The sequence below is a fragment of the Narcine bancroftii genome, chromosome 2, assembly GCF_036971445.1.
Source record: "Narcine bancroftii isolate sNarBan1 chromosome 2, sNarBan1.hap1, whole genome shotgun sequence".
Lineage (NCBI taxonomy): Eukaryota > Metazoa > Chordata > Chondrichthyes > Torpediniformes > Narcinidae > Narcine > Narcine bancroftii.
Window position 1 is genome coordinate 301,597,193 of NC_091470.1, and position 21,799 is coordinate 301,618,991.

At 42.1% G+C, this 21,799-nt stretch overlaps 1 protein-coding gene across 2 annotated transcripts in view; it reads left to right on the forward strand.

Moving 5' to 3' along the window:
• Positions 1-5,102: 5,102 nt before the first annotated feature.
• The window catches only part of st18 (ST18 C2H2C-type zinc finger transcription factor), a 184,293-nt gene continuing 167,596 nt past the window's right edge, over positions 5,103-21,799 (forward strand). For both annotated transcript variants that reach the window (XM_069921506.1, XM_069921507.1), the window contains exon 1: positions 5,103-5,271. The gene's annotated coding sequence lies outside the window, so the exon portion shown is untranslated. The remainder of the gene's footprint in view (positions 5,272-21,799) is intronic.

A 21,799-nucleotide genomic window follows, 5' to 3' on the forward strand; every position in this document is an offset into this window, starting at 1 on the left:
TCTTCAAAGGAGGTTGCTGCCCACCGAACTGAGAGGCGCCAAGATGCACTGTTTGAGGCGATATCAGCCCACTGGCAGTGGTCAATGTGGCAGGCACCAAGAGCTTTCTTTAGGCAGTCCTTGCACCTCTTCTTTGGTGCACTTCTATCTCGGTGGCCAGTGGAGAGCTCGCCATAGAACACGATCTTGGGAAGGCAATAGTCCTCCATTCTGGAGACGTGACCTACCCAGCGCAGTTTGATCTTCAGCAGCGTGGATTCGGTGCTGTCGGCCTCTGCCATCTCGAGTACTTCAATGTTGGAGATGAAGTCGCTCCAATGAATGTTGAGGATGGAGCGGAGACAACACTGGTGGAAGCATTCTAGGAGCCGTAGGTGATGCCGGTAAAGGACCCATGATTCGGAGCCGAACAGGAGTGTGGGTATGACAGCGGCTCTGTATACACTAATCTTTGTGAGGTTTTTCAGTTGGTTGTTTTTCCAGACTCTTTTGTGTAGTCTTCCAAAGGTGCTATTTGCCTTGGCGAGTCTGTTGTCTATCTCGTTGTCGATCCTTGCATCCGATGAAATGGTGCAGCCGAGATAGGTAAACTGGTTGACCGTTTTGAGTTTTGTGTGCCCGATGGAGATGTGGGGAGGCTGGTAGTCATGGTGGGGAGCTGGCTGATGGAGGACCTCCGTTTTCTTCAGGCTGACTTCCAGGCCAAACATTTTCGCAAAACAGGACGTCAAGCGCTGGAGAGCTGGCTCTGAATGGGCAACTAAAGCGGCATCGTCTGCAAAGAGTAGTTCACGGACAAGTTGCTCTTGTGTCTTGGTGTGAGCTTGCAGGTGCCTCAGATTGAAGAGACTGCAACCCTACAGGATGGTGACCATGGCAGCTGCTGAAAGATCCAAATAGGTCGCGAGCAGCTGGTTGCTTATGGCTGAAGGTCCTACACAGGCTGTTGGTTTATGGGAACCAGGTACCAGAGACAGGATTCAAGGGGGTACTGAAGGCAAGAAAGGCTCCCGAATAGCATATCATATCAGAGGTTTGGATCTAGATCTCGGGTTGCTGATAGTTTGAACTAGTCCTTGCGGCTGCAGGGATTATGGGAGCACTGGAGGCCAATTCACGAACATTGAGCATCTCTGAATGGACTCTCTTTTCCTTCTCTTTCTGCTATTGTTTGGGGCGCCAGGCAATACTCATGGCGATTCTTTGTTTGCTTTACAGCAAACAAAAGTGGAAGTATATCCATCTATATTACGTTTTAATTACATGACAATAAAAGGAGCCATTGATTCTTTGAGAAAAATGACTGAAAAGAATGTCGAGTTTGAATTTTTAATTCAATGGGCTGGATCTTAACTTTTTAAAAAGTACAACACAGGTGATGGTGAATGGTTTATATATTCTCCATTTTAGTAGGTTCCAGCCATTTTGCACATTCCCCATATTAAATTTAACTTGCAGTGAATCAACATTACATGCAACATAATGACATAATAAAGGAATCATTCCACTCCTCTCATACTCTCTTTTCTCCTCTCCTATCAGGCCCAAGATACATGCATTGGAAAACATGTACCAGCAGTTTCCTTCCCGCGGTTGCCATACTTCCAATGTATAAAAGATGATTCCTTGTGGTCACAAAACTATATAAATACATTGCTTTAAATGCTCCTTGTAACACTCTAGATCACTATATGCTGCTGTTTACTTCAGTATGAGTTGATTCGCCAAGAGAGCCAGGTCCTTCACTGTTTATCTTCACCATTATAATTTTAAGTAAGTTTCAATTCGTATTCTTGTTTATTCCTTCTGTTATCTTTTTTACAATTCAGTTAATTAATTAATTGAGGCATACAGCATGGTAACAGACCCTTCTGTCCCATAAGCCCATGCTACCTGAATACTACCATTATTTGTGAAGTGCTTTCCTCACTTTCCTTTTTCTGTTCATTTCTGGGCTGAATATACATTCTAAAAGGCTTTCCCTCCCTTTTTCTGAACATTCCACCCTTTCTTATCCTGCTATCCAGTCCACATGTTGATTTCTGATTCTTTTCCCACCACCCCCTTCATTTGTTTCATACAATCTGAGTTTTTGTTATCTTTACACTCTTATAGGATTTTATTTTTTGCTCCCGTTGCTAATAATTTATTGGCTTCACTACTATTGTCTAATTATTCCAGGATGTTGCTTCTTCATTTATGGAATGTAATTGTCACTGACAGGGGCACCATTTATTGCCCGGCTTGAATTGATGCTTAAAAGGTGATAGTCGTCATTTTCTTGAACCATTGCATTCCATCTGATAAAGGTAGTCCCTGCAGTATTGTTAAGTGAGGAATTGTGGTGATCCATTCATGATGAGAGAGCGATGATAGATTTCTGAACCAGAATTATGTGATCAGTAGAATGGTGTTACTTACAAAATGGCTCTTGTCCTGTTCCTCTGATTGGTTAAAAAAAAATAATTTTTCGAAGATCCTCTTGGAAAATAAAACTTAAGGAATAGAATGCTCAAGGTGATAGATGAATACTATCAAATGATTGCTCTTGAAAGTTATTGAATCCAAACTTATCCTGGCAAGTGCTGAGAATTCAATTAAGGTGGTATGTGGGTGGAAAGAAAATGTTTGAAAACCTTATTGACTCGTTATGTGCATGGTTTAATGACTCTAAAGGAGATGCGGCAATTACAATTTTTCTCAAGCAACATATTTCAGTAACAATTGGGTCTGGAGCAGTGATTCTCAACCATCCCTTCCTACACACAAACCACCTTAAACAATCCCTTACTCATCACACAGCACTGATGGCAGAGGGAATACTTAAAGTGGTATGTGAGTGGAATGAAAAAGGTTGGGAACTACTGAATTAACTGGTCAATAAAATTCAGATGGTGAATCACTTATTGTAGAATATCAGGTTCTTATAGTCACAGTTTTGAGGTGAATGTTTGGATTTTGTCTTAATATATCAACCTAGAATATTGATGGTAACTGTGTTGGACATAATCTTCTCTTCTTCTTTGGCTTGGCTTCGCGGATGAAGATTTATGGAGAGGTATGTCCACGTCTGCTGCAGGCTCGTTGGTGACTGACAAGTCCGATGCGGGACAGGCAGCCACGGTTGCAGTGGTTGCAAGGGAAAATTGGTTGGTTGGGGATGGGTGTTGGGTTTTTCCTCCTGTCTTTTCTCAGTGAGGTGGACTCTGCAGTCTTCTTCAAAGGAGGTTGCTGCCCGCTGGACTGTGAAGCACCAAGATGTATGGTTGGAGGCGATATCAACCCACTGGCGGTGGTCAATGTGGCAGGCACCAAGAGATTTCTTTAAGCAGTCCTTGTACCTCTTCTTTGGTGCACTTCTATCTCGGTGGCCAGTGGAGAGCTCACCATATAACACGATCTTGGGAAGGCAATGGTCCTCCATTTTGGAGACGTGACCCACCCAGTGCAGTTGGGTCTTCAGCAGCGTGGATTCTATGCTTGCAGACTCTGCCAGCTCGAGTACTTCGATGTTGGTGATGAAGTCACTCCAATGAATGTTGAGGATGGAGCGGAGACAGCGCTGATGGAAGCATTCTAGGAGCCGTAGGTGATGCCGGTAGAGGACCCATGATTTGGAGCCAAACAGGAGCATGGGTATGACAACGGCTCTGTACACACTGATCTTTGTGTGTTTCTTCAGGTGGTTGTTTTTCCACACTCTTTTATATAGTCTTCCAAAGGCGCTATTGGCCTTGGCGAGTCTCTTGTCTATCTCATTGTCGATCCTTGCATCAGATGAAATGGTGCAGCCGAGGTAGGTAAACTGGTTGACTGTTTTGTGTTCTGTGTGCCCAATGGAGATGTGGGGGGGCTGGTAGTCATGGTGGGGAGTTGGCTGATGGAGGACCTCAGTTTTCTTCAGGCTGACTTCCAGGCCAAACATTTTATCAGTTTCCGCAAAACAGGACGTCAAGCGCTGAAGAGCTGGCTCTGAATGGGCAACTAAAGCAGCATCGTCTGCAAAGAGTAGTTCACGGTCAAGTTGCTCTTGTGTCTTGGTGTGAGCTTTCAGGCACCTCAGATTGAAGAGACTGCCATCCGTGTGGTACCAGATGTAAACAGCGTCTTCATTGTTGAGGTCTTTCATGGCTTGTTTCAGCATCATGCTGAAGAAGATTGTAAAGAGGGTTGGTGCGAGGACGCAGCCTTGTTTCACACCCTTGTCAATGGAGAAGGGTTCGGAGAGCTCATTGCTGTATCTGACCTGACCTCGTTGGTTTTCGTGCAGTTGGATAACCATGTTGAGGAACTTGGGGGGGCATCCGAGGCGCTCTAGTATTTGCCAAAGCCCTTTCCTGCTCTTGGTGTTGAAGGCTTTAGTGAGGTCAATAAAGGTGATGTAGAGTCCTTTGTTTTTTTCTCTGCACTTTTCTTGGAGATGTCTGAGGGCAAAGACCATGTCAGTAGTTCCTCTGTTTGCGCGAAAGCCACACTGTGGTTCTAGGAGGACATTTTCGGCGACACTAGGTATTAGTCTATTAAGGAGAATCCTAGCGAAGATTTTGCCTGCAATGGAGAGCAGCGTGATTCCCCTGTAGTTTGAGTGGTGGACTAGCCTCACCATACGAATGCAGCTTAGCGCCGACATTGGTGACTTCAGGGGTTTTTATGAGACACTAAAGGCTGTGTACGGCCCCTCACCCCAAGTCCAAAGCCCTCTGTGCAGCTCAGACGGCGAAGTCTTCCTCAGCGACAAGATCTCCATGCTCAATCGATGGTCAGAACACTTCCAATCTCTTTTCAGTTCCAACCGCTCAGACCAAGAATTCGCCCTGCTCCAGCTCCCTCAACAGCCCTTGAATCTAGAGCTGGATGAGGTCCTTACCCGGGAAGAGACATATAAGGCAATTAAACAACTGAAAAGTAGCAAAGCAGCAGGTATGGATGGAATCCCCCCCCACCACCCCCAGAGGTCTGGAAGGCTGGTGGCAAAACTCTGCATGCCAAACTGCATGAGTTTTTCATGCTCTGCTGGGACCAAGGAAAGCTGCCTCAGGACCTTTGTGATGCCATCATCATCACCATGGACATAATAATATTGAATGTAAAGACGTAGAAATGTGATAGATTTTGTTGGGCTGGTGGTTGTCTCGAATGTTTGCAACTGAAAAATATCCCAGAAATACAAGAGGCTGTGGATGCTGGATTCTGGAGTTAAAGGCCAACTGCTGGAGGAACTCAAATGGCCATGGAGCATCTGTGGTCGAAAAAGCATGCTCACATAAAGAGGTGAGAAGAATAAGACATAGGTTGGTAGGTGATAGGTGGAACCTGATTAGGGTGAGTGACAAACAGTTGGATCCAGGTGGGGAGGAGGGTTTTTATGAGAGAAAGGCTGGTGGGTAATTGGTAGAAACAGATAACAGAAAAAATATTAGGTAGATTGAGCCAGGTGAGGGGAGAGGAAAGATAGTGACAGAGACAAGAGAATGGTAAGAGGAATTGGATAATGAAAGAATGATGGGCAAATACAATCAAATAGGACAGTAAATGCAAACCAAGGGAGAAAACATGATGGCTAGGAATGTGGCAATCGGCAAATGGAACCAGGTGAATGAGGGTCACAAATTTAAGTGGGTGGGGGAATGGAAAAGGTGAAAAAAAGGGAGAACGTCTGTGTAGAAGTAGGAGTGGGAAAGGAACTCAGGGTATGTGGGTTACCTATAATGTAGAATCTGTGGGTTTTCTTTGTGCTTTTGAAAATACAATTACTCAAATTAAGATAAGGCTAACCAGAAACACACTTCATTCAGGGCAGCTGTTCTCAAACTGAACACCAGCGAATGAAACAACAATTTATTAAGATCATATCTCATGGACCAATTAGTTGCTGAAGGAACACTTATATTTTTATATACCAATGGTACATTTTTTTAAACCCAGTCCTGAACTTTACCTAAATCTTATTAGTCAGGTCGTCAAGTTTATTGTCATCTGATTGTAATAGTATAACCTGACGAAACAGTGTTCTCTGGTCCTCGGTGCAAAATATGCGGACATATAACCAAACATAACTCACATACAAACACATAATACATATTCAGGACAAGTATTGTATCTATAAAAATTTATTTAAAAATGTTTTGTACAAATTAGATTCTTGGATGGTTAATGTGAGCAGTTCCTTTGGTCATTCAGCATTCTCATTGCCCGTGGGAAGAAGCTGTTCCTCAGCCTGGTGGTGCTGGCTCTGATACTCCTGCATCTCTTCCCCGACAGGAGCAGCTGAAAGATGCTTTGTGCAGGGTGGAAGGGGTCCTCAATGATTTTGTGCGTCCTCTTCAGACAACAATTCCAGTAGATTACATTGGTGGGGGGGAAGGGAGACTCCTAAGCACATATTTTTTTACTAAGTCAAAATCATTCCTGCATTGGAAGCAACTTTTTCTCATGCTCACTTTTGGGTACTCTTGAACTTAGCATGCTTTGATTTTAATAAATAATGACATTGGATTAGAGTAATTGAACTAATACTAGATACACATTTGATTTTCTTTATGTTAATAAAAGGATTAACTGTAGTCTGAATTTTGATGATCATCCGGATCATATAATATGATGTACTTTGGAATCTTGCTTATGGTAAACAATTAGAAACTCTACATTGCATCACTGCACAAGGATCTCAAGGCACTTCTAATTGATAAAAGGAGGATTTCTTATTTTTTAGATGCTTACTAATAAATTATTCTGCCCATGTCAATGTCATGATCTATGTGTGGGTGTGTGGGTGTGTGGGTGTGTGGGTGTGTGGGTGTGTGGGTGTGTGGGTGTGTGGGTGTGTGGGTGTGTGGGTGTGTGGGTGTGTGGGTGTGTGGGTGTGTGGGTGCGCGTGCGTGGTCATTGCTGTAGTGTTTTGTATAGCATAATCTGCTCCTAACAACTACATCGAAGGAGTTGAAGCACTAATCACATCCTCTCCAATGTCCCCATTCTGTTTTAGCGATTCACTTTGTTTTATACATAATCTTAAATTGATTCATAATTATTTTGCTATTTGCAGCTAAAAGTAAAAGAAAACTACTTTTGAAATATTGTTCAAAGTGCTATCCACTGAATAGGTAATAAATGACAAGAGAGGAATATGTTGGTTAAGCATTCAGCCAGAACCCTCAAGAAAAATGGAGCACAGTGTTATATGAGAATAATCAATTTCTGCATTTGACCCATAGTGTGATAAATTCAGTATCGTGTTGCTTTGTAATGGGCATTGATGAGGCTCCTGTCACAACCAAGTTCCTAAAGACCCTACCTCAATGTTAAGCATATTTTGACTGACCACATGTTCATGTTTGAAACAATTTTATATTGGTATAGCCATCCAAAATTGTGATAGGTACTAACAGTAGAATAATGATGATATATAGATCACGATGGACCATGTTCTTCATTGATAAGACGCCATTTTTGCTTAAATTTATACCCAGGTTGTGAACACACAATTTTGGAGCAACTGAGTTTACTCAGCAAATTAAATAGTGCAGAAACACTTGTGCTGCAACACATGCTGATAGTATGCAAAGCAGGCTGTTATTGATGCAAGTTTTCATGCAATGCTGATTTGGTGTCAGCTCTGCCAAACTAAACTGTAATGATCCAGCTCATGGCATGCATTAATCTCCTTACCATTGTGATGCTGGAAGAACCATCCCACGTCTGTCCATCCAGGTCAAAAGGATTCCTAATTGTCTCCAAGCTTGTTGGTGATGATGCTAAAACTTAGTTTGAGGAAAATCTTGGTGTTTATTCAATGCATTGAAAGAAAATTGAGGATTAACATAGAGATACATTTAGGTGGCATTGAGCTTGGTTATCTTTTTAGCCTTCACTGCCATTTGGCATAACAAAGTGCATTTATGCCTTCAATGTTCTAGGGAGGAGAAGGTAATGGTTAAGGGAGACTGTGGAGAAGTAATATCTGTCAGAATAATGGATGGTAGACATGAGATTCCATGAAGTAGATGTTCAACATACAACATGAATGACAGCCAATGTCATCTCCAAGGTTGGTGTTGAGAAAGCTTGACCACATTCATAGCCACAATGTAGATGAAGAACTGCTCACGGACCGATTTGATTGTGACTGATGATGGTCTAGGCTCGTGGTTATATCACTAACCTCATTATCTAAGGAGATCAAGATGAATTTTCTTCTTCTTAAGGGGACAGTCTCTGTCACTTTCCTGGTGCAGTGATGGGTACCCATTTCTACCCTTAGGATTACTCTTACGAAACCAGAACCAGATCCACAAGATGTTTAATTCTTCCAAGGTCCAAACAAACTGTAATCACACCCTAAATAATCTTATGGTTGCATGATTCCACCTTGTGTATCAGTGGTACCCATTTCATCCAGCCATATTCCTGTGTGGCCACTGGGTATCAGGATAAATATTCTGGATAGTTAATGTCATTGAGGGTTCCATACATCAAATTAATCCTTTTCTAAAGATATAACATAATCATAAAAGTGGCAATATAGATACACCAGGTGAAGAAAATGCATTTGGTATATTTACCTTCATTGGTCAAGATATTGAGAAAAGGAACAGGAACATCATATTACAACTGTTCAAGGTATAAGTGAGACTACACTAAGAATATTGGGAGCAGATCTAATCACCCAGCTGTTGCACATGTATCACTAAATTGGAAGGGGGGGGCAAGAAAGATTCAAAGAATGCACCCAGGACTGGGCTTGAGTAATAGAGTAAGGATTGATAGGTTGGGGCTCCCTCCCTGGAATGTCAAAGGCTGGTGGGAGTGGGGTTATAACTTCATAAGGGGCAAAGATTAGATAAATAGTCATGGTTTTTCTTCCCAGAGTATTTGAAAACAAGGGGACATAGAATTAAGTTGAGAAGGGAAAGATTTTAAAGGATGTTGGGGGGGGGGGGTGGGAATTACCTTCTTCACATTAAGGCTAGTGTATATATTGGAGTGAATTGCCAGAGGAAGTAGTAAAGGGAAGTAAAATTTTAATGTTACATCGGCATGTTGATAGTACATGGATAAGAAAGGTTTAAAGCAGGAAGATAGGTCAGCATGGACACTTGGGGTTGAAGGACCCGCTTCCATACAGTAAAACTCTACACCTCTATGAGGCAAACCCAATCTTCAGATAAGCCTGCACCACATTACAACAGGGCAATGCCTAGGCTTGGACAAGTAAAATTTTAGCTACGTAATTGACTGTCTTCATCAAATGATATTGAAAGACACGACCATCACTAAAACCCTAATCATCAACATTATTGGGTGTCCCTATTTGCATCATCAAAGTACATACTTTGTGTGGCTACAGGAGAACACGAAATTTAAATTCAGATTTCAGATTTATTGTCAGAGTCCATGCATGACATCACATACAACCCTGAGATTCTTTTTTCATATGGGTGAGGCTTATTACCACTAATTGGTAGTGCAAAACAAACTGCACACAATGTACACATGTAAACCTAAATAAATCTAAACTAATTAACTGTGCAATACAGAGAGAAAAAAAAAGAAAGGCAAAAATAAAAGTCTTAAATGTGTCCTTGATTGAGTTTGTTGTTGAGGAGTCTGATGGTAGAACTGTAGCAGTTGTTCCTGAATCTGGTGGTGTGAGCCTTGTGGCACCTAATCCTCTCCAACCAGATGGCATTAACAGTGGCTTCTCCAGTTTCTGCTAGCCTACTCTCTGCTCTCCCTTTCCCTTCTTTTCTCCAGCTCTCCACCCCTTCCTTCTCCATTCACCAAGCCCTCCCTAATCCCCCTGCTTGCTCATGTGCCTGCCCTTCCTTATCCACATTGCCTCCTGCTTTGTGACCATGCTTCTCCCTTTCCCTCCCCCCCATTCCCCATTTTGTTTGGCCACCTGCTACATTTTTCCATACCTTGATGAAGGGCTCAAGCCCAAAACATTGGTAACATATTTTTATCTTTTCTACATAAAGTACACTGTTTGACCTATTTGACCTATTTTGTATTTTTACCTATACTTCTACCTGACAGCAGCAGTGAAAACAGAGTGTGGGCTGGATTGTGTGGATTCTTCATGATTGCTACTCCTCTCCGACGGCAGCATTCTCTGTTGATATTCTTGATAGTGGAGAGCATTTTGCCTGTGATGTCCAGGGTTCTGTCCATTACTTTTGCAGGATTTTACACTTGGGGATATTGGTGTCCCCATACAAGACCATGATGCATCTGGTCAGCACACTTTCCATTATAGATCTGTTAAAAATTTCCATGGTTTCTCAAATTCTGTGTATTTTGCAAGACACTTATTCTAACTCCTTAGAGCATTCTAGAAGGCACAGATTAAGAATTTGATGAAGCACTATTTATTGGCTTGAGTGATTACATCTCCTACAACATTCAAGATGTTTGATTTCAGTTAGGATCTAGCAACCTACTTGATTGACATCCAGTACCCCATGTTGAACATCCCTTCTCTCTGTCACTGCCACACCATGGTTGCAGCACATACCATATGCCTCATGTACAGTGACAACTCAGCAAGACTTTTATGGCAGCTCCAACCAAATTCTCTACCTCTGTCACCTAGCAAAACAGGAGAAGAAATTGACTGGGAATACTGCCACCTGCAAGTCTATCTCTATGACACACACCATACTGATTGAAGTATATCTGCACTCACCCACTGTCATCTGGCTGGAAAGCCTGGACCTCTCCATGGAAAAGCAATGATATGCAAGAGTAAACGTGAAAGCAGCTCCTTACCATCTTGTCAAAAGAAAGGATGGAGGCATGTTCGTTGTTTGTCTGTCAGTGATGCACACACCACAAAAGTTAATAAATAAAAGTAAAACTATTGATCATTCTAATAATATTCTAACTATTCCCACAAAATTATGCACAGTTAATATTTACTGCACAAAGTAAACAAAATCAATATTGCTCATTTTCTTGTCATTTTTAATTCAGGAGGCATTAATTGAAACCAGGAGTTTTAGAAAAGGTTTAAAGATGTGAGGCATCACATTTGAGCTAAAATAGCAGTCATTTATTAATCAATTATGCCAGTTTGACAACAAAGTTTGGTTGAGAGAATATATTTATGGCATTACACATAATTGAACCGGAAGTACTTAAGCACTTTGCCTCTTCAATAAACCCCAAGTCATAATTCACCATGAAATTGTGCCTTCTTGAAATTCAAAGCGGACTGTTGCAATCCATCAATATTTGTGTCCCAGTGCGATGCAGGACAATATTGCTGCCATGTTCAGACCAAATAGAATTCAGTCAGCCTCTCAAGATTCCCCACCCACAGGTTGTCACAGTGTCAAACAACTTTTCTCATTATTCGAGAATCAACCCAGTGTTACATTGCAGCTCTGGAAAGTGAATGTCCATCAATAACCAGTTCAATAGATTTTTTTTTACAAATCACCAATTTACATTAGAAATATGCATAAACAGACTTCAAACCTTTTCTCAAGAATTGTTTTGTTATTTAACTATTCATTTGTGTTAAACTTTCCCTTGTTTCCCCAACATGGTTTTTCCCCTCCCTCCTCACAGAAAAATACCTGGCCTGCACACATAGCTGCTCCGACAGCTCAGTTGAGATCAGGAACTCGCCATGTGGGAAATCACAGGCGTGAAGCCACATCCCACCATTCAGCTGTGCAGGCAAGAGTAAGCCAATGTGTTGTGGCACTGGTCCACCCTGAAACTGTATATGTATTTTATTTAAACATAATCAGAGAGCAGCATTCTACTATAACTTAGAAGTGAAATGGCCTTTTCTGCACTCGTGTGACCTCTTTTTGTTTCCATCTTTTATCACTTTCTCCATCTTCCCACATTGTTATAAAACAAATCCTTGGGCTAATTCCATCATATTACTACAAGGAAATGCATGAGAGTGGTCTGCAGTGACAGTTTCTGATTTACAGCCTTACCTGCCCTTCACAAAATGTCATCATATCATGACTGAAATTAGTAACTCACCCAAGAGGTGTCAGTATCAAAGTATTCTCCACATTGTGAAAACTTCAATGAAATGTTCAATTGCAGAAAGGTATTTGATATGCCAGTTCTTTGGTTACAACCTACCACAACATTTACATTTTAAAAATGTAAAATTTTCCCACTGGATTTTAACTCAGAAGATAGTAAACTAAAAGATGTGTTTCTAGATTGGAAGACAGCATTCAGAATGCAACTTTATCTGTAATCAATTGATGCTAATTCTCTCACAAGAGTTTCTCTGCTGTATTTTGGGTTGTTTACAGGATCAGTGTACTTGGTACTGAATGAAGAAATGAAAGCTTTCGAACATAGTCAAACTTAGGCTGATACATCATTTGATTTGAAGCTCATGTTTAGGAGATGCATTGGCTTCAGTTATGTAAATTGTTTATTTAAAATTGTTGCAATATTTTATGGATTCTAAAATTATCTGTACATTTCATGCAATTTATAAGCCATATACTATTTCAAATTGTGAGGCTAGTAGATTGCAGGAAAGTAGAACACTAAAAGGCCTTTGACAGCTTACATTGCCCAGGGGTTTGCTTCATTGATTTTAATTATCTATAATGAGTAAAGATAAATATGCATAGTTGAAACTGGTTTTAAAATCATTTTAACAATGAATAATATTTAAAATTAAAAAAAAAACAGAATTAAAGAAATTAATTAATTAAGTAAAAGTATACAGTTAAACAAAGCTCAACAAAACATCTTTTAAATGAAGTTGGGCATTGTTAGTTAATAGAATTAACTGTACTAGTACTATTCTATTATGTTTGGCATGAACCACGGAACCGAGGCTATGAATGGATATTAAGTTTGGGCTTCTTAACACAACAATGTGAGCAAAGGCATGAATTCGCTGATGAGTCCAGAGCAGAGGGAGAGATCAGATGACCTCCACTTGACCTGCAAAGGTTCAAGGTCTAGAGTATACAGGTCTGGAATTCAGGGTGGAAATAGGAATGTAGCTAAAGAGGAAAAGTTATAAATTGTAGAAATCAATGGGGACACTTTGGTGAAGTTAATTGACAAAAGTAGGTGTGAGGGTTTCATCTACGTGGTTTTGGTTAGGGCAATGACAGGTCTTGTGCCAATATGGAAAATAAAATATTTGCAATAGATTAAAAGTAGTGTTTGCTTTTCAGCTAATTTTCCGATATCAAATCTGATCTGTTCAAGTTCAGCTTATTTCCAAATGAAATTATTTCCATTGATAGATGTTGTCTTACCAGTAGATATCTAGTGTGGCTATGTTAAAATAAGCCATTTAATGCAATGGTGGACCTCAACAATAAAGACGCTGTTTACATCCGGTACCGCACGGATGGCAGTCTCTTCAATCTGAGGCACCTGCAAGCTCACACCAAGACACAAAAGAAACTTGTCCGTGAACTACTCTTCGCAGACGATGCCGCTTTAGTTGCCCATTCAGAGCCAGCTCTTCAGCGCTTGACGTCCTGTTTTGCGGAAACTGCCAAAATGTTTGGCCTGGAAGTCAGCCTGAAGAAAATGGAGGTCCTCCATCAGCCAGCTCCCCACCATGACTACCAGCCCACCCCACATCTCCATCGGGCACACAAAACTCAAAACGGTCAACCAGTTTACCTATCTCGGCTGCACCATTTCATCAGATGCAAGGATCGACAACGAGATAGACAACAGACTCGCCAAGGCAAATAGCACCTTTGGAAGACTACACAAAAGAGTCTGGAAAAACAACCAACTGAAAAACCTCACAAAGATAAGCGTATACAGAGCCGTTGTCATACCCACACTCCTGTTCGGCTCCGAATCATGGGTCCTCTACCGGCATCACCTACGGCTCCTAGAACGCTTCCACCAGCGTTGTCTCCGCTCCATCCTCAACATTCATTGGAGCGACTTCATCCCTAACATCGAAGTACTCAAGATGGCAGAGGCTGACAGCATCGAGTCCATACTGCTGAAGATCCAGCTGCGCTGGATGGGTCACGTCTCCAGAATGGAGGACCATCGCCTTCCCAAGATCGTGTTATATGGCGAGCTCTCCACTAGCCACCGTGACAGAGGTGCCCCAAAGAAGAGGTACAAGGACTGCCTAAAGAAATCTCTTGTTGCCTGCCACATTGACCACCGCCAGTGGGCTGATATCGCCTCAAACCGTGCATCTTGGCGCCTCACAGTTCGGCGGGCAGCAACCTCCTTTGAAGAAGACCGCAGAGCCCACCTCACTGACAAAAGACAAAGGAGGAAAAACCCAACCCCAACCAACCAATTTTCCCCTGCAACCGTGTCTGCCTGTCCCGCATCGGACTTGTCAGCCACAAACGAGCCTGCAGCTGACGTGGACATTTACCCCCTCCATAAATCTTCGTCCGCGAAGCCAAGCCAAAGAAGAAGGGTTTTGCACAGCAGCATGAATTATAGATGGAGCTGTTGGAGCCATGTTCACCACCCATTGCAATTTCATATGGTCTTGGACAGAGCAGTTCCTGCACCACACCATGTTGCATCCTGATATGATGCATTCAGTGATTCACCTGTAGAAGTTATTAAGCACTCTTGGTGACTTCCACAGACCTCTGAAAGTAAAGATGCTGGTGAGATTTTGTGGACATAACATTGATGTGAGTGAACCAAAACAGGTTATTAGAAATATTTACTCCCGGGTCCTTAAAGCTGTCAACTATCTCCACCTCAGCACATTGATGCGGACCAGGGAGTGACCTCCACCCCTTCTTTGGAAGCCCATAACCTCTCTTTGTTTTTGCTAACATTGAGGGAGAGGTTGTTGTCCTGTTACCGAGCTAAAAGTCCCTTCTCTACTCATTGTTGTTAGAGATCTGGCCTATAATGGTGATGTCATCTGAATTTTTAGATGGGGTTGGAGCAGTGTTTGGCCACATGGTTGTGTGTGTACAGCGAATATAATAGAGTTATCATTATGTATCATTGTAACCTATGATATCATTCCACACCTTGTGTGGTTGAGGATGATTATAGAGGACGTGGTTTAACCAGTTCTCACTGATTATGGTTTGTGGGATAGAAAGTCATGGATCCAATTGCCTAGAAGGAGGCTGAGACCAAGGTCATGTTTTTTGGGATTAGTTTGTTTGGCACAATTATGTTGAAAGTTGATGAATTGGAAAACAGTTCTAAGGTTGTTACATGAGCATTTCTGAACAAAGTTAGGAATCTTTATAATCATAGAACTGTGCAGTGCAATGCAAGTCCTTTAGCCCATGATGTTGTGCTGATACATTTAAATCTATTCCACAATGAATTTATTCCTTCCTAACCTTACAACCCCCATTAACATATTTTTCTTGCATCCATATGCCTACCTAACAGTCTATTGAATTTTGAGTTTATTGCACCAGTCTCCACTGCCACCCCAGCAATGCATTCCAGGCAAGCACCACTCTTTAAGTTAAAAACTTACCTCTGACATCTCCCCTGAACTTTCCTCCACTCAGTTTAAACAGGTGTCCTCTATAATTTGCTTCTGTCCTCCTGGTAAAAAGGTGTGGGTTGTCCACCATATCTATGTCTCTCATAATCTTATATACCTCTATTAAACAACTTCTTGTCCTTCATCACTCCAAAGAGAAAAGGTATAGTTTGGTTAAGTTTACTTCATAAGATATGGTCTCCAATATAGGCAACATCCTGAAAAGATTCCTTTGCAAACTCTCTAAAGTTTCTACATCCTTCTTGTAATGAGACAATGCAGAACTGAACACAAAGCTCCAAGTGTGGACAAACAAGAGTTTTATAGAGCTGTAACATTACCTCATGGCTGTTGAATTCAAATCCCCCAACTAATGAAGACCCACCATAGGCCTTCTTAACCTCTTTATCAAGTTGCATGGCAAACTTGACGGATTTATGGACTTGGACCCTATGATTCCTATGTTCCTCCACACTGTTAAGAAAACTACCATTAACGACATACTCTGCCTTCAAATTCAACCTTCAAAGTGCATTACCTCACACTCTTCTGGATTGAAAACTGATACTTCGCTGCCCAACTATGTATTATGTATCATTGTTACCTATGATATCATTCCACACTATCCACAACACTACCAATCTTTATGTCATATGCAAACTTACTGACACATCCCTACACTTCTTTGTGCAAATCATTTATAAAATCACAAAGAGTAGGGGGTCCCAGAACAGATCCATGCACAACACAACTTTGCACTTACTATCAGGGAGAGGACATCCATTATGGTGCTATCCTCTACCTTCTGTGGGCAAGGCAACTCCAAATCCACGCAACCAAATTTTCACAGAGTCTATGCCTCATGACCTTCCTAATGAACTACCAGGGGCAACCTTGTTAAACTCCCTACTAAAATCTATATGCCCCTTATCGCCTTTCATCAATTTCTTTTATTACCTTGTCAAAAAGCTCAGTTAGACTCATGATGCATGATGTCCCTTTCTAATAGTTATGCTGACAAACCCTGAGAAGATTATCCTTCCCAAAATTCTCATAAATCCTGTCTCTAAGAATCCTCTCCAATAATTTGCCCATCACTGACTTAAAACATACTCGTCTACAATTCCCTGGATTCTCCTACCTATCTTGAACAAAGGGTTTACATTTGGATCATTGAAAACTGCCCCAGCATTTTCTTTGCTTGCTTCCTGCAGTAACCTACAGTAGATCTCATTCAGTCCTGGGTCTGAATGCTTTAAAGAAACTCCAGCACTACTACTTTCTTAATCTTTTCATGCAAATTAGCCTTTCTAAACTCCCATTCACCAAGGTCCTTCTCCCTGGCAAACAGTGAAGCAAAGAATACATTTAGGACCTCCCTAACCTCCTGTGGCTTCAGTCCCATATTACCCCCTTTATCCCAAAGTGGTCCTACCCTCACTCTAGTCAAGCTTATATTCTTCATATATGTGTAGAATGCCTTGAAGTTTTTCTTACTCCTACTTGCCACAACCTTCTCATGCCGCCTTCAGGCTCTGCTAAGACCTTTCTTAAGTTCTTTCCTTGCTACTATATAATTCTCATGATTTCTTCTTGACTTTTGCTTCCTAAAGATTATATGTTCTTCCTTCTTCCACTTAACTAGCTGTTCCACCTCTCATGTTCACCCTACCCACTAATCGTTCCCTCAGTACAAACCCTTGCAACCACAGAAAATGCAACGTTTATGCCCACACCTCCTGGCCTCACCAACATTGATGGGCCACAAACAGTCCTTCCAAGTTAAGTAATACTGCACCTTATGAATCTGCAGGGAACGTGTAATGCATCTGGTACTCACATCCGGCTTCCTCTACATGCCTTATATTCTCGTTTGCCCTCTCACCCATATCTACCTATGACCTGTTGGCCTGTGAACCTCCCCTTGCCACTGCTCTCCATTCTCTACCTTTTATTAAGGTGCCAGTCTGGTATTTTGCTCATACTGTGATGAAGGGCTCAGACCCAAAAAGTTAGTTATAGTTATATGCCTTTGCTTCCCATAACTGCTACGTGACCTGCTGAGTTTCCCCAGCACTTTTGTGGATTACACTACAATCGCAGCACCTGCATTATTTCCTGTTTAACGTCCTTTACCTTGTCATCTTTTCCCTGTCCCATTTAGGCAAACCTCTGTAGAAACCCAGGTGTGTTCCTGAAACATCCTCCACATGTCTGCTGTGCATTTCCTTAAAAAACATTTGTTCCCAATTTACTCTTGCAAGGTCCTGCCTACTACCATTGTAATATGCTTTTCACAAATTAGATACTTTACTATTTAAAATTAAAATTAAAATTTTATTCATGGCATGGTAGAAGCCGATTCCAGCCATGCCACTCAATTACACCTAAATGAACCTAAAACATCATGCGCTTTGGAGGGTGGGAGGAAACCGGAGCATCCGGGGAAAACCCATGCAGACATGGGGAACATACAAACTCCTTCCAGATAGTGCCAAATTTGCACCCTGGTCGCTGACCCTGTTGTACCATTGAGCTAACCACTATGCTATGCCATCTGCTCCTATCCTTGTCCATAGTTATGCTGAATATCGGGAGTTGTGATCACTGCCTCTAAAATATTCACCCACCAAGAGGCCTGTTACCTGACCATATCCAGTAAGGCCTCTCTTCAATTGGCTTGTCCATGTTCTTTGTCAGAAATCCTTCCTGGATACACCTGACAAATTCTGCCCAACCTATCTTTTGCATGAAGGTGAAAGTCAATATTAGGGAAGTTGAAGCCTCTCACCCATGACAACAATCCTATTATTTTTGGAGCTTTCCAAATTCTGCCTACTAATTTACTCTTCTGTGTCCTGGTGGCTATTTGGGGGCCTACAAAATATACCTGATAGTGCTCCTTCCTGTATCTGAATTCCATTCACACAGACTCATTAGTGGATCCCTCCAAAACATCCTCCCCTTTCTGCTGCTGTGATACTATCCCTGATGAGCAATGCCACTCCTGCACCTCCTCTTTTATCTTTTTCCCTATCCTTTTTGAAACATCTAAACCCCTGAACATGAATTAGCCAACCCTGTGTTTGTGACAGCCAAATCTCTCCAATGTCCAAATCCTAATTTCATTCACTAATCTCTGCTCTCAGTCCAATAACCTTATTCTTAATACTTCTCACATTGAAGTAAACACATTTAACCCATCCAACTGATTACATTTAAGACCCATCCATTGCCTGGCCTTCCCAACAATCTCACTACACGTTACATCTACTTTTCCATCAACTGTCCATCATCTGACCTCACACTCTGCTTCCCATCTCCCTGCTTGTCCAGCTTAAACACCCAAAATCAAGGCATGTTAGATGAGGGCAATTGGCCAAAAACTTAGTTAACGAAGGGAAACATACATAGAAGGAGTAAAGTGTAAAAGAGAGTCAGAAAGGCTTAGGACAAGAATTCCCGATTCTGGATGTCTTGGCAACTACACAGCCAGGGTGAACCAGAAACAATTGCTAGACACTAGGCACTATTCAGAGCTCAGGACACTGCTTTCAGGACAGGTGGTAAGATAACACTAATAAGAGCAAGGGATGAACTTTCCTGAGAAATCAGGAAGGCCAAGTGGGGCTACATACTGAAGATCCACAGCTAACTATGCAACACTGGTGAAACGAAGTGCACTTAAGGTATTAAAACCATAACAGACCAAAATCAACCTTGCGGTTCTGTTAATGACACCTCCCATCCTAAAAGGCTGAACACCTATGTACAGTTTGATGCAGAAAACAATGCAATGCCAAAAAAGTCCCGTTTCTACCCCCCCCACAACCCCCAAAGGAACAAGCACCCTGCATAGCTAAAGCTGAATTGAGGAGGATCATCTCCAGGGTGACCCATTCAAAGCAGAAGGACCAGATTACATACCTGGTCAGGTGTTGAGAGACTCTGCGGGCAGGGTGACTGACGTCCTAAGATTCAAGATTCCTTTATTGTTATGTAATATTACATGTAATATTATACAGAATTCCCTTCTTTGTAAGGCAGACAAATTAGTGTTGCCTGGTACCCTCACAGTAAAAGAGTAAGAGAGGCAAAAGAGAGTAATTTCAGAGTCGCTGAATGTCCATGAATTCACCTCCAGCTGCACAGAATCCTGTTCGATTCATTGGCAACATGAGCTCCAGGTCCAAATCTCTTACACAATCAGGAAGCCTTCAGGTTCCGACACCCTTTGGGAGCCTGTCATGTCCTCGGCTCCTTCTCAAATCTCAGCTCTGGTACTTGCTTCCCATGAGCCAGTCTCCAGCGGCCTGCAGTCTGTGTGGATCGCCCGACCACAAGCCATCCACAGGCTGTATGGGTCCCTCAGATGTTGAACCCCTTGCTGGTCTGCTGCCATGGACATTGTCCTATAGGGTTGACTTTAATGCTTCACATTGTCCTGCTGAGCACACCACCACCATCTTGGGCACAGACCTTCATGGTTGCAGAAGTTTTAAAAACTGTTGTTTGTTCCTTTAACAGACTATTTTAAGCCTGTACAGAGTTTCCAGTATTAGGACCAAATGGTTTGGTTGAATCCTTTGGAGCAGTGCTCTCCAATCCTCACTTTTCCCGGTCTGCACAGGTCTGGCAGTGGCAATCTCCAGCAGTCCATTGACTCTGCAGGATTCAAGACTGTCACAATCAACCCAGTGCCCAAGAGAGCAACAGTAGCTGGTATTGTCCAGTTGCACTGACCAATACAATTATGAAGGGCTTTGAACAACTAGTTATGGAGTGCATCAAAGTGCACCTACCAGCAATAAACTGATCTGCAGATGATGCAATAGATCTGATGCTCCATTCCTTGCTGACTCACTTACAAAACACTGCCTGGCTTCTACAATGTACATTGACTTTAGTTCAACATTCAACACGATCTTATCTTACAGGCTGTTGGATAAACTGTCCTCGCTGAGATTCAGTACCTATCTCTGCAACTAAATCCTGGACTTCTTGATTGAAAGACCAGAGTCTGTCTTGGTTGGCAGCATAACCCAGCATGGTTGGTGTAGTGGTTAACACAACACCTTTATAGCACCAGCGATAGGACTGAGGTTCAAATACCACTTTGTCTATCAGAAGTTTATACGTTCTCCCCGTGTCTGCATGGGGTTTCCCCAGGGGCCCCAGTATCCACCCACTGTTCAAAATGTACAGGTGGTTGTAGGTTAATTGTGTGTAATTGGGAGTGGCGGGCACGTGGGCTGAAATGGCCTTTTACAGTGCTATATATTTAAATTTAAAAATTAAATAACCTCAAGCCCCATCACACTGACCACTGGCACACCTCAGGGCTACGGGCTCAGCCTGTTACTGTTCATGATGCTAATTCACATCTGTACTGCCAGTTTAGTTTCAACAGAATGATCAAGTTTGTGGATGTAACTACGGCAGTTGACCTCATCTGCAACAATCATGAATCAGCTTCCATAGAGGAGGTTGAAAGGCTTGTACAATGCAAGAAGAACAACCTGACCCTCAACATAGAAAGACAAAGGAGATGATTGTGGACTTTTGGAGGAAGAAGAACCAATCTCCACTACATATCAATGGTTCTGTTGTAGAAGAGTGGGTAGCACAAATTTCCTTGCCATCCATAAGGATGACCTATCCTAAATCCACAATACTTCGTCATTTGTCAGAAAGGTGCAGCAGTGCCTACACTTCCTATGGAGGTTGAGGAGATCAAGGCTACTGACCACTATCCAAACAGCACTCTACAATAGCACAACACAGAGTGTCCTGGCTGGCTGGTAGCTGCAAAGCATCAGATCAGAGGTCCGTACAGAGATGTTATAAACTGATGAGTAGATTACTGGGGTCTCCCTTCCCTCTATAGATGATGTCTACAAGGAGTGGTGCTTAAAAGGGCTCTGAGAATTATTGAGGACCCTTACTATCCAGCCTGCAGATACTACTTTCAAGAAAGAAGTATAGGGGCATAAAAAGCAGGATTGCCAGGCTAGGAAACAGATTCTTCCCACAAGTGATGAGACTGTTGAACAATTCTAGAAATCCATAAATGATTTTATCTGTTTCTTTTGGACTGCTATGGATATATGTCATTTAAGTGTAAGGTGTACTGTGTGTCTGTACTATGGCCCAGAGATATGCTGTTTAGTCGAGTTGTGTGTGCGTGTGTGTGTGTGTGTGTGTGTGTGTGTGTGTGTGTGTGTGTGTGTGTGTGTGTGTGTGTGTGTGTGTGTGTGTGTGTGTGTGTTTATATATGTGTGTACAAACATGACAATAAACTTTAACTGAACAAGCCTACAAAGGTACAGCAAT